The sequence below is a fragment of the Sapajus apella genome, unplaced genomic scaffold (genome assembly GCF_009761245.1).
Source record: "Sapajus apella isolate SASKATOON/1434 unplaced genomic scaffold, GSC_monkey_1.0 scaffold113, whole genome shotgun sequence".
NCBI lineage: Eukaryota > Metazoa > Chordata > Mammalia > Primates > Cebidae > Sapajus > Sapajus apella.
Genome location: NW_022437053.1, coordinates 1364782 through 1377610, shown reverse-complemented (window position 1 = coordinate 1377610; position 12829 = coordinate 1364782). Strand labels below are relative to the sequence as shown.

The 12829-nt window shown below is 54.1% G+C and overlaps 1 long non-coding RNA gene across 2 annotated transcripts in view; it reads right to left on the bottom strand.

The window, feature by feature from the left end:
- Positions 1 to 12789, bottom strand: part of LOC116537676 — a 15605-nt gene extending 2816 nt beyond the window's left edge. Inside the window, exons 1-4 of one of the 2 annotated variants that reach the window (XR_004263254.1) lie at positions 12477 to 12789; positions 10425 to 12187; positions 9551 to 9584; positions 9059 to 9448 (exon numbers count right to left, since the gene is read on the bottom strand). This is a non-coding gene — a long non-coding RNA (uncharacterized LOC116537676). Of the gene's footprint in view, positions 1 to 9058; positions 9474 to 9550; positions 9585 to 10424; positions 12188 to 12476 lie in introns of those variants that run through there. The other variant, XR_004263255.1, reaches the window with a different exon arrangement.
- Positions 12790 to 12829: the final 40 nt, after the last annotated feature.

The following is a 12829-nucleotide window of genomic DNA, read 5'->3' as shown; positions in this document are numbered from 1 at the left end:
AAAAAAAAAAAAAAAAAAAAAAAAAAAAAAAAGAAAAGAAAAGAAAAGGCTGCTTTTCCACTCCACCGTGGCTTGGCCCCAGTATCCTCTGGACAACCAGTCCAAGTGGCCACCAGAGGGAACTTTCAATCTTGGCATTCTAACCGATTTAGACAATTTCCGTCAATGAAATGGTAAATGGTCGGAGGTCCCCTACGTTCAGGCCTTCTGGTGTCTTCGCTCCTGTCCCACCCTCTGTTCTTCTGGTACCACCGCTCAGGTGCTCCTGGCCAAAGAAACTCCCTCACCACCCTCGGCCCCTCCACCATCCTCCTCCTTTTCCGACCCCGACCTGCCTGAGGAACTCTCCTTTCCACCCGCCCAACCCACTAATCCTCCGCCCTATGCAGAACCTCAACCCCCTCCAGCTCCTCCTCTTCCTGGTCCCAACCTAGCCTCTCCTGTTAGTGCTCACACTCGCTCACGCTGTGCTCCTAATGATGAAACCTCCCTCCTTTGTCCCCTTCGTGAGGTCGCCAGAGCGGAAGGCGTTGTTTGAGTGCATGTTCCATTCTCCCTCTCTGACCTATCAGCCATTGAGAAGCGCTGATAGGTCATTTTCCACCAATCCTACTGCTTACACCAAAGGATCCCGCTACCTCACCCAGGCTTACGACCTCACCTGGCATGATACTTATGTAGTTCTGTCCTCCACCCTTACTCCAGATGAGTGTGACTGCAACCTTACGTCGGCCCAGGCGCACGCTGATCATGTACATCTCACAAACAATCAGATGCCAGTAGGCATGGCAGCGGTCCCCGAGGCCCACCCTAATTGAAATTATCAAACTGGTCAAGATGGCCGCCGCCGCCAGGACCAAATGCTACAGTGACTCCTAGCGGGCATGCAAAGCGCAGCCCAAAAGGTAGTTAATTATGATAAGTTAAGGGAAATAACTCACAGTCCTACTGAAAACCCAGCTGCCTTCCTTGACCGATTAACTAATGCTATGATCCTTCATACCCGGCTGGACCCGGCCTCTTTACCGGGGGCTACAGTTCTAGCCACCCATTTTATCTCTCAGTCACTGGCTGACATTAGAAAGAAACTTAAAATGGCTGAGGAGGGCCCCCAAACTCCCATACGAGACCTGGTAAACATGGCATTTAAAGTTTTTAATGGCCGAGAGGAAAAGGCTGAGGCCACCCGCCAGGCCCGCCTACAGCGAAAGGTAAGCCTCCAAACCCAAGCTCTTGTAGCAGCCCTGAGGCTTGCAGCCCACCAGGCGCCTGGTGGAGCGGTCCATCAAAACCCGCCAAGAACTCCGGAGGCGTTCTGCCTGGGCCCTGTTTCAAGTGCGGTCGGGAGGGACACTGGGCACATCAGTGTCCATGTCCCCAACCACCTACCAAGCCCTGCCCAGACCGCAAGCAGCTTGGACACTGGCGCAGTGATTGCCTGTCCCAGACTACAGGCCCACCCCCCGCACCTCTATGTGGAGGACAGGCCGGTCCGCAGGAAGCAATCTCATCGCTTGAACTTCTCGGCCTTCTGGACGACTGACGCAGCCCAGACTTGAAGACCCCCATCGCCCTTGCCGAGCCCAGGGTAACGCTGCAGGTAGCGGTTAAGTCCATTTCCTTCTTAGTGGACACCGATAGGGGGCTACCTATTCTGTATTGCCTTCCTACTCAGGACATAGCATACCTTCCCAGGTTTCAGTCATGGGAATTGATGGCAAGCCTTCCTGTCCTAATCAAACCCATCCTTTAGCCTGTGTCCTCGAGGGACACTGCTTTTCCCACTCTTTTTTAATTATACCCTCGTGCCCAGTCCCCCTTTTAGGATGAGACATTCTCCAGACTGTAGGGGCCACTCTCCAACTCACTGGCCCCCCACACTCAAGCCCATCATCCGCTCACCTCCTACTGCCACTCCTAACTGACACCACATTCTGCCCTAACTCCTTGCCTCAATCCCCATCCCTCCTGACGTAGCTAATCCCCTGATATGAGATACCTCCAAGCCTGTAGTAGCCAGACATCATACTCCAGTTAAGATACTTCTCAAAAATCCTACCCACTTTCCTTCACGTCCTCAGTTCCCCATCTTGAAGACCCACTGTCAAGGCCTGAAGCCTATCATCACCCGCCTGCTAGCTCTGGGACTACTGATTCCCACCAATTCCCCTTGTAACACTCCTATCTTGCCGGTCCAAAAGGCATCCGGTGACTACCGCCTGGTTCAGGACCTACACCTTATCAACGAGGCGGTAGTACCCCTCCACCCTGTAGTCCCCAACCCATACTCCCTATTATCACACATTCCCTCCACTACCTCTCATTTTATAGTTCTTGACCTCAGGGAGGCCTTCTTTACCACTCCCCTTCACCCTGAGTCCTCCTTTCTCTTTGCCTTCACCTAGACCGATCCTGACACCAACCTGTCACAACAGCTTACCTGGACGGTCCTGCCTCAGGGGTTTCGAGACAGCCCTCACATTTCTGGACAACCCTTGGCAGCCAACCTTGGCTCCTGCCCCCTTCAACCCAGTCTCCTTCTCCAGTACGTGGATGACCTGTTACTGTGTAGCCCCTCCCTCTCCCTATCCCAACAGCATACTGCCACTCTCCTTAACTTTCTTGGATCTCGGGGATACCGAGTATCTCCCTCTAAAGCACAGTTATCAGTCACCTCGGTGGTCTACTTGGGCATTTGCTTCACCCCCAAAACTAAAAGCCTAACAACAGATTGCCGGAAAGCACTTCTTTCACTGCAGCCCCCGAAGGCTGCCGATCAGATTCTCTCCTTTTTAGGATTTGTAGGATTATTCTGCCACTGGATACCCAACTTTGCCTCTCTAGCTAAGCCTCTGTACGTTGCGGCTAAGGACACCCCCAAGGGACCTCCGTCCCATCCTGAGATTGTAAAACGGGCTTTTAAAACCCTCCAAATTGCTCTGTCCACCGCACTCCCACTTCATCTGCCGGACCTCAATCGCCCCTTTTATCTGTTCACTGATGAGAAACAGGGCGTTGCTGTCGGGGTTCTAACCCAACCCCTGGGTCCTGTGTTCCGCCCTGTAGCCTACTTATCGAAGCAACTTGCTCCCACGGTCAGGGGGTGGCAGCCTTGCCTGCGGGCCCTGGGAGCAGCAACAGAACTTACCAAGGAATCCCTAAAACTTACCCTGGGCCAGCCCATCTCAGTGTTCTCTTCTCACCAGCTTACCGACCTCCTCTCCCACAAATCCCTCCCTCACCTAGGACCCTCTCGTCTACAGGAGTTCCACCTGCTCTTCATTGAGAATCCTCAGTCAGCCTTCACCCCACTTCCCCACTCAACTCAGCTACCCTGCTTCCTCTTCCATCCCCTCCCCCTTCCCCAGCACACTCCTGCCCTGAACTAATGGATGCACTTGCCAAACCTCGGGTGGGTCTATCCGACCTTCCCCTACCTAACCCAGATCTTACTTTCTATGTGGATGGAAGTTCAGTAATGACAGCCGACGGGCGGCGAAAGGCCGCCTATGCAGTGGTCACAGATTCAGCCACCCTCTAGGCACGTCGGTCGTCTCCCTGATGGAACCACATCACAAAAGGCGGAGCTCATTGCCCTAACCCCAGCTCTCACACTAGCACAGGGAAAGCGAGCAAATATCTATACTGACTCAAAATATGCTTTTCTTATTACCCATTACCACTCTGCCCTCTGGAGAGAGGGGGGATTCCTTACCACAAAAGGGTCCCCATAATCAATGCTACACAGGTCTCCAACCTTTTACAGGCCTTATCATTGCCCAAGGAAGTTGCAGTCATACACTGCCGAGGACACCAGGCCCAGCATGATGCCGTCTCCCGGGGCAATGCACGGGCAGATACAGCAGCAAGATCTTTAACTAACAACCAAGTTAACCCCTACCCCTGTTCTCTTCCTTACCACAGCCACACAGCCTGTATGCTCACCATCAGAAAAACAGGCCCTCATACTAAAAGGGGAAACAGAATCTAATCAAGGCTGGATCTTCCTAAATAACAGAATCGCCCTTCCCCGGGAACAGGCCCCTGAAATTATTGCTGAAATCCACCAATCCTTACGTATAGGGCCTAAGGCATTACACCGCTTTGTACAGCCCCTCTTTTTCTCACCAGGTCTGCAAAAAACAATTGAGCAGGTACACAAGGCATGCGTTATTTGCTCTAAAGTCTCACCTCACGGAGGCTTAAGGCCACGGTTTCCTACTCACCAAATGTGTGGCAACCTACCTGCCCAAGACTGGCAAATTGACTTCACTTATATGCCCACTCACAAAAAGCTCTGCTACCTCCTAACTTTTGTAGATACCTTTTCAGGTTGGATTGAAGCCTTCCCCACCTCCCGGGAGACGGCAGACACGGTGGCCTCCCTCCTTACTGAAGAAATCATTCCTCGCTTCGGCCTACCTGTCACCATCCAGTCAGACAATGGTCCAACATTTACGGCCCAAGTAGTCCAGCTAGTCGCCAAGTCCCTCAACATCTCCTGGAAACTACACATCCCTTACCATCCTCAGTGGTTGGGTAAAGTTGAATGAGCCCACGGCATCCTCAAAGACCATTTGGCCAAACTTGCTATTGAGGTAAAACTCTCCTGGCCCACACTCCTATCTCTTGCCCTGGTCCAGGTCCAGGCCACCCCATGGGGGCCAACGGGCCTTAGCCCCTTCGAATTGCTGTATGGCTGGCCTTTCCTGGTTTCCCATAATCTCCCTGTAAAACCGCCCCCACTGGCTTCCTACCTTCCCTTCCTCTCTCTTCTCCGCCACCTGCTTAGGGAGCACGCGGACCGCACCCTCCCTGTTGTTCCAGGACTGGAAGACCCCCACTCAGTGACGCCTCTCCAACCAGGAGACAGCGTTCTCTGAGAACTCGAACCAGGATCTTTGCAGCCCAGGTGGTCGAGACCCCACGTTGTTATCCTAACCACCCCCACAGCAGCCAAACTCCTGGGTCACACTCCATGTGTCCCACCTCAAGCTGGCACCCCAAAATAATTAGTTGGAATCAGAACCCCTGGGCGCCACTCGCCTCAGCCTCACACATGGCCACGACCCGTCGCCCCCTAACCCTTCAGAGCCTCCTCCTGACAGTCCTTCTAATATCTCCTCGAGGCCAACTCATATGTTTGGCGCTTCTAAATCCATGAATCCTGGACTGAGGGCCCCACCACCAGGACCCATTAATCTTGCCCAGGCAAACTGCCAAACAGGCAGCTGTCAGTCTACTGTCTCTATCCTCATCCCACACGGTAAAATTGCCATACTCGGTAGCAATCATGGGTTTCACTTTTGGCACGGGCTGTGTTTTCTATATGACCAAACTAAGGACTACTGTCATTGGTGGAACACCACCTATGGGGGTACCCATACAGCTCTTGTGTTATTCACAAGCCACAGCCTCCAGGCCGTCCCAACTGCATGCTCACTTACTTGCTTCAGCAATGGTTCCTTAGCCCTCAACATCTGGAACCCCTGGCACAGCTGTTGGGATGCAGGAGTGTCCGGTAAAGTCTATGAAGATTATACCTGGAGCCACCCTCAGGGAACATGGCTATTCCGGTCTTATACCTGCATCGTCTCTGAAGCAATAGAACAGCTCAGTTCTGTAAGCCATATAATCCTGCAAAATGAAGCCACCCTAATTAACCAATTCAAACCTTCAGATAGCACCTCTCAACCCTTCTCTTGGTTGACTCTAGTACAGCAGGGAGCCAACATATTAAATTTAACTAAAGCCAGGAATATAACCAACTGCTTTTTATGTGCCTCTCTCAGCAACGCCCCCTTAGCTGCAGTACCCCTCAGGTCCGGGTTCAATCTGTCACAATCACGTATGGGACCTGGCACCATCTTAACGGATATCCACTTGTTCCAAGTACACCCTCAAAATTTCTCTCTGTGCTATGAGACAGCCAGCAGCTCCAGTCCCAGCTGTTATACCACAGTAAAGGTAAAATCCTTCCTCTACGCGCCACCAGGAAGATATTTCTGGTGTAATGGAACCTTAACTAAAGTTATTAATGCCTCCTGCCCTTTCCCTTGTGTGCCTGTCACCTTGGTCCCGGACAGGCCGAACTTCTATCCCTCCTTCCACCCTCCCCTAATTACCAAGACAGACGAGCAATCTTCCTCCCAATGGTCGTCGGTCTCTCTCCAGCATCCTCTCTGGCGGCGGCCGGGCTGGATAGCGGCGCCCTAGGTTACAGTGACACCTCAGCCACTCAACTAGAGGACAAGCTTCGCGTGGCTATTGAAGCGTCGGCCGCCCCCCCCCCTCCAGGAACAAATCACATCACTGGCCCAGGTAACTCTCCAGAACCAAAGGGTCCTTGACCTGCTGACAGCAGAAAAGGGAGGTACCTGTCTGTTTCTTCAGGAGCAATGCTGCTATTACATTAATGAAACAAGCCTCGTGGAAGAAAATGTCAACACTAACACCTCCAAGAGAGGTGGCTCTGGCTTTGCTCCGCAAGACGCAAAATGCATCACTCTCGCCCCTCAACTGGTAGCAATCCCCCATGCTTACCTGGCTAACCCCTGTTACCACTCCCATTATCGTAGTTTGTCTTCTGTTAACGCTAGTCCCTTTTTTCCTCAGGTTTTTACAGGCCCGCAGGAGGGAAAGTTCCAGAGTGGCCGTAAACAGATGCTACTTCAGCCCTATGTCTGACTCCCAACAGAGGCACCAGCCAACTGACCCTTCTCCCTCAGTCCACCCCTATTCAGCAGGAAGTAGCCAGAACATAAGGCTGGCTGCCTGGCCAGGAGGCCGGACACGCCCACTTCTGCACTCGGCACCAGGCTCTGCACCCGGACCAGGCTCTGCACCCGGACCAGGCTCTGCACCCAGCACCAGGCTCTGCACACGGCACCAGGCTCTGCACACGGCACCTAGCTCTGCCTCATGGCTCCCTTGGAAGGCTCTGGCTAATGCAACCCTGGCCAGCTCTCACACTGGAAAACCCGCCCAACAACCCGCCAACCAATAGCGGCTCACCGCGTCCCAATCCCGCTCCCCTGGACCCAATCAGAGCACCCAGCTGTTGCTCATTCCTCCTAACCATAAACGCTCCCCCGTCCCCCACCTCAGGAAGTCAGTTCGAGGTCTCTGGGCCCTCTCTCTGGACCAGACCTAGAACCTTGCCCGGGAGCTGAATAAATTGGCATTTAATTTTCTTATACGGGCCTCAGTTTCGTCCTTTTAAACTCGGCAGCAACCCTTACAATCATCCTCACACCACCCGCAGCAGCCCTTCTTCCAGTACTCAGGACGTACTCAGCCGGTGGCATTCATGTGAATTAGCTACACGGTTCCGTAGCCACATGAACATATCAAGAGGGCCCGTGTGCGGTGGCTCACGACCGAATCCCAGCACTAAGGGAGGTGAAGCAGTAGGATGGCTTGAGCCCAGGTGCTCAAGACCCCCTCTCTACAAAAAACAACAAAACAAAAACCTGTCGTGGTGGTGCGCACCTGTGGTCCCAGCTACCCAGGAGACTGAGGAACGCGGCTCGCTTGAGCCCCGAGGCTGCGGGGGCCGAGGTCGCCATACTGCACTCCTCCAGAGCGAGACCCTGTCTCAAAAGAATAATAGAAATAAAGACATTAGGGGCGTTCTGGGGCCCAACAACTCGCCCCCACTACCGCCGGTTGCTTTTCTTTTCATTCATGCGCCTCTTTTTAAATTACAGGACCTTCTCTGCAGCCTGCTGTCCAGCCAGTGTCCAGTTTAAATCTAGGTTCTGGGGAAGCTGAGGCCGGGTGGGTTGTGGGACGTGGTGCTGCGCAGCGCGTGGGCCGCGTGGACCGCGTCCTGGGAGCAGGCACGGGCGGCTCAGGGGCGGGTCACCCTGACCTCCAAGCCCCCGGACTCTTGTCTCACGCTTTCCGCTGGCTCTGCTGGGGCACCGCGAAGGGCCCGCGGGTCAGCGTAGGCCGCCGCCTCCCGCTGCCTGCCCGGCGGCCACACGGGCCACAGCAGGGGCGACTGGGCAGCGCCCCCCGGCACTCCAGCCCTTCCCCCCACCGACCCACCCCCGCCAAAGACTGGGGCGGGGCAGCTTAGTCACCTTAGTCCGGTGACTCGGGTGGGTGGCCTGAAGCCTGCACAGTTCCGCTAACTCGGACCGCGCGCAGATAAGTCGTGGGGGGTGGGGCTGGACCCCTGACCTGCCCTCCAGGAGCCCCCGGTCCATAGGCAGGTAGTGAGCGCCAAGCGTTTCCAACAGACCTGCCAGTGAGGAGCCTGCTGCCAGGGCCCCGCTCTGGCTCTGGACGCCCGGCAAGGCCGCGAGCAACTGAATTCCGCCCTCCAGGAAGGCCCGTGGTGCATCTGTGCACCCGGAAGCAAGGCCCACGCAGGGAGCGGGACGGCGCAGGCCCAGGGGAGGTCCCCGGAAGAAGCTCGAAGGACTAGGGTAGGCCTAAGAGAAGGTTTGATGGGAAACAAGGCTAGCCAAGAGCATAACACCACTAACCCACGTGGGCCGCCAAGAACTCAGCTTAGAGGGACAGGGGAAGGGTTCGAGATGTTGGTCAAAGGATACAAAATTTCGGGCGGGCGCGGTGGCTCACGCCTGTAATCCCAGCACTTTAGGAGACCAAAGCAGGCAGATCACCTGAGGTAGGAAGTTCGAGACCAGCCTCACCAACATAGACAAACCCTGTCTCTACTGAAAATACAAAATTAGCCTGGCGTGGTGGCTCATGCCTGTAATCCCAACACTTTAGGAGACCGAAGCAGGCAGATCGCCTGAGGTAGGAAGTTCGAGACCAGCCTCACCAACATAGAGAAACCCGTCTCTACTGAAAATACAAAATTAGCCGGGCGTGGTGGCTCATGCCTGTAATCCCAGCTACTGGGGAGGTTGAGGCAGGAGAATCACTTGAACCCAGGAGGTGGAGACTTAGGTGAGCCAATGTTGTGTCATTTCACTCAGCCTGTGTAACTAGAGAGAGATTCTGTCTCAAAAAAATAAATAAATAGGTGAGGTAACGGATATGTTAATTAGCTTGATTTAGACACCCAGTGTATACATACTGTATATATCATGTTGTACACCATACATGTATACAGTTTTGTCAATTTAATTTTTTTAAAAAAAGATATTAGCTCATATTAGTATTTCAATCAGCCAGCCCAGGAATATTTGATAGAGAAGGGGCAGGGCGCAGATCCCGAGACTAGAGAAGGAGCAGATCAGCTATCATGGGGCCGGTGGAGCCTCAGCTTGCCCAGGGACTGCTGAGGTGTCAGGAGAGGCCAGCATGTGCTGCAGCAGCAGACAGCACCAAACCTCAAGGCTGAGCACAGCGAAGGTGCGTCTCCCATCACACAAGGTGCACTTCAGATCTGGGCAACTCTTGGAGGAGCAGTCACCCTGGTGGCAGGCAGTGGCTCAGTCTCCACCCAAGACATCCTAGGTGGTCACTGTGGGAGGGAAGAATGAGAGGACCTGGAGAGTCAGACTGGCAGGTATATGCCTCCCCCTGGAGGTGACAAAGCCTTCACCCATCACATGCCCCTACTTACTGTGAGGGATCCAGGAGTGTCATCTGCCAGGGACCTGGAAGGAGAGGAGAGCCAGATGGGGTTGGTGCTGAAAGTCTCCATCAGCCAAGGGTGGGAGCCTGCAGACTGGCTCTACCTATGCCCTGCTTTGGCAGGAGGCTGGCTTGCTGCCTGGGGCTATGCTCTGTCACCTGTCCGCTGCATACAGGTGCTCCTGGACTTACTATGGGGTCACATCCCAACAAACCCATTGTAGGTTGAAGATATGATAAGGTGAAAATGCATGTAATACACCTAACCTACTGAGCACCATAGCCCAGCCCACCCTACATGAGCTCAGAACACTCATTTCGCCTACAGCTGGGCAAATTGTCTGGCCGCACAGTCCCTGCGGGGCTGTTTACCATCTTGATCGCGTGGCTGCTGTCCAGCATCAAGAGAGAGTATCTTACTGCTTCTTACTGAATACATACTGCTTTTTCACCATTATAAAGTCAGAAAAATTATAAGTGGACCATTGTAAGTGGTTGTGTATCTGTAATTACATGACCTTCTGATTGGCTTGTTGGAAGTCACAGAGTGCTATGGAGAAGTCTCGTGTGGCTGAAGCTGCACTCAAACAAACCACCCCTTCCCCCAGTGAGGCCCCACTTAGGAACACACACACTCAAGAGGCAGGCAGAGAGCGCAGCATGGGAGTGGCCTGCCGAGGTCACACCCAATCTCTATTTGTACGTGGACCTCCTGCATGTATGAGAGTGAAGACATGACCCAGGACTAGCCCCAGCTCTGCCTCTCCAGCCGAAGGGCTGGGTTCATGACCTAAGGGGGATGAGTGAGAAGACCACCCAGACTGTCTTGAGCACTCTGCTCTGGAAGCTCCAGCTTCTCTGACCTTGGAGCTGTTGATGATCAGGTTGCTGCTGGGAGAGCTGGTCTGAGGAAGAAACCTAAAAAGCGGGGAACAGAAGAGAATTGTGGAGACACAGAGTGTGTAAGAGAGACAGAATATGGATTCAACTTGATCTCCTAAAACCAACAGTGCCTGAAGCTATGTCCCATTCCACAGCCAATAAATTTCCTCTTTCTGTTTAAGCTAGCTTGAGCCATATCCTCAAACACTTACAAATGAAAAATTCTAATAACTAATTGGTCTTTGGCTGCAAAGCCCAACACAGAATTCTCCTAAGCTAGGCTGATCCACTAGGAGCCCTCCTTTGGTGAGGCCCCCTTTTCCCCTAAGGCGAACCTGTTAATGAAAAAAAAGCAAGTTACCCAGCCCCTGTGTGGGGGCAGGAAGACACAGCCCCTTCCTTCTACTGAAGATGCATCTATCCTGGCCCTTCCCTCTCATGCCCAGTCTTTTCAGTTCCCTTCAAGCTCACGTCCTGTAGGCCCAGGGGTGGGGATGTGACAGAAATGAGGTACTCCTAGGACCACTAGAGAGCCCCATCCCTGTGATGTGGGGTGGCCCAGGGGTCACTGAGTGAGCATCCTCTGCACCTCATGGGAGAGTTCCTCGTGACTACTGCAGGGCAGGTGCTACAGGGGACAGGGTTTGGAAAACAGAGACCTTCTTAAGTGAGCTCAGGTGGAGGGGGATTTCCTAGCAGGCCCCGGGAGACCACAGCCCACCCACGTGAGGGCTCACGGGGCCTTGGGAGTGTATGCAGCTTCTCTCTTCTGCACCTGCAGAGGCTGGTTCTTCCGGCCCCTTCTAACCCCACATCCATTCTCTGCATGCGGGCTCTGAAGCCTGGTGGCCAGCCCTGGCTCACCCCAGCCGGCAGCCTCAGCTCCCTGCCCATGCAGGTGTCATTTCCAAAGACCTAACTACACAGCCCAAAGTCTAGCAGGTACAGCTGCTAGATAAATGCAGAACACCCATGCAACATTTGGCATGTGCTTATACTAAACTCTTGTTCAAATCTTTATTTGAAATACAAATATAACTAGGTATCCTGTATTTCTACTTGCTAAGAACTGACAATACTCATGGGAGGAAGGCCCCCCAGCAGGAAGAAAGGCTAAAGTGGAAAGGTAGATCCCAGGACTGCTTTCTGGGGTGCACCCCTCCCTGTGCCCACCCCACAGATATTTAGGCTTTGAAGCAGGCCTTGGGCCGGCAATACCCAATCCTCGCCAGGCGAGCTGTTAAGTGGCTGCAGGGGCACCAGAGCAAATCCCAACACAGAGCATGGCAGAGAAGAGGTATCCTGCTGCTCCACCACGTTCCCGGTCACCTGTGAGGGCCTCCGATGACCGGCACTCCAGGATCCTCTCCCCAGCCAGCAGCCACTCCTGGCAGTGACTATGTGAAAGCTCCCAGTGGCCTTGGTGGGTATGAGACTGCTGGGGTTCATCTCTAACCTGGCCCAGGCCTTGCAGGAAAGGATGATGAATGGCCACTCCTCACACCATGCCCACACTACCTCCAAGTGCCCAGGGGATGGTCAGTCCACCTCAGATGGCCCTGGCAGTCAGGGCTGGTGTTCCACATGCCTGGGGGGCAGCCTGCACTTGGAGCAGCCCACCTCCCAGGGTTTCTTAACTGAGCCTGCAGCAGGGAGCTAAGCCGGTGAGGATGGCAGCGGATCCTGAAGCCTGTGGCCTGAGCTCTGGTGGGAGGCTGGCTGGATGTTCAGTTCTCTCTCCTGCCTGTAATAAGTAGTAAAAAGGGGTTGGTCAGGTTCTTTCCAGGAAGGTAACACTGTCACACAGTGTGGAGTAAGGGACCCCATATCCTGCTGGGCAATGCAGTAGCCCCAGGCCACACCCCTGTGAATGGAGCTTCCTGGTCTGGGAGCCCAACCAGGGTGAGTGAGGGGTGAAGTGAGCAGTGCCCACCTCCTGCGCCCCTCCCACCCACTCATGCTGGGCCCTGGGGGTGGGAAGAGCTGAGGGTCAAAAGTCCCACATAAATGCAAAGCACTTCCATCCTGCGTACCTCCTGCTGCACCGAGTGCTGTAGGAAACACACTCTTCCGGAGACCGGCCAAGCCGTGGACTAGGCATGGATTCTCATCATCATCTGCATTTAGAGGAGACCAGAACACAGAGGGGCTCCGAGGGGCCCAGCTGCCACATGGACTCACATCCTTGGATGTGTGACCCTGAATTCCTCTTACCTGGACCGCAGAAACACGTCATCCCCTAAGAAACCCCAGAGTCCCAGAGTGGTACCTAGCTGCCTGGCCCTGTTCAGCTCTCACAGATCCTGCCTACAATGGTGGAGGTGCTTGCTTCCTCCCTCCCTCCCTTCTTTCCTCCCTTCCTTCTTTCTCTCCCTCCTTCCCTCCC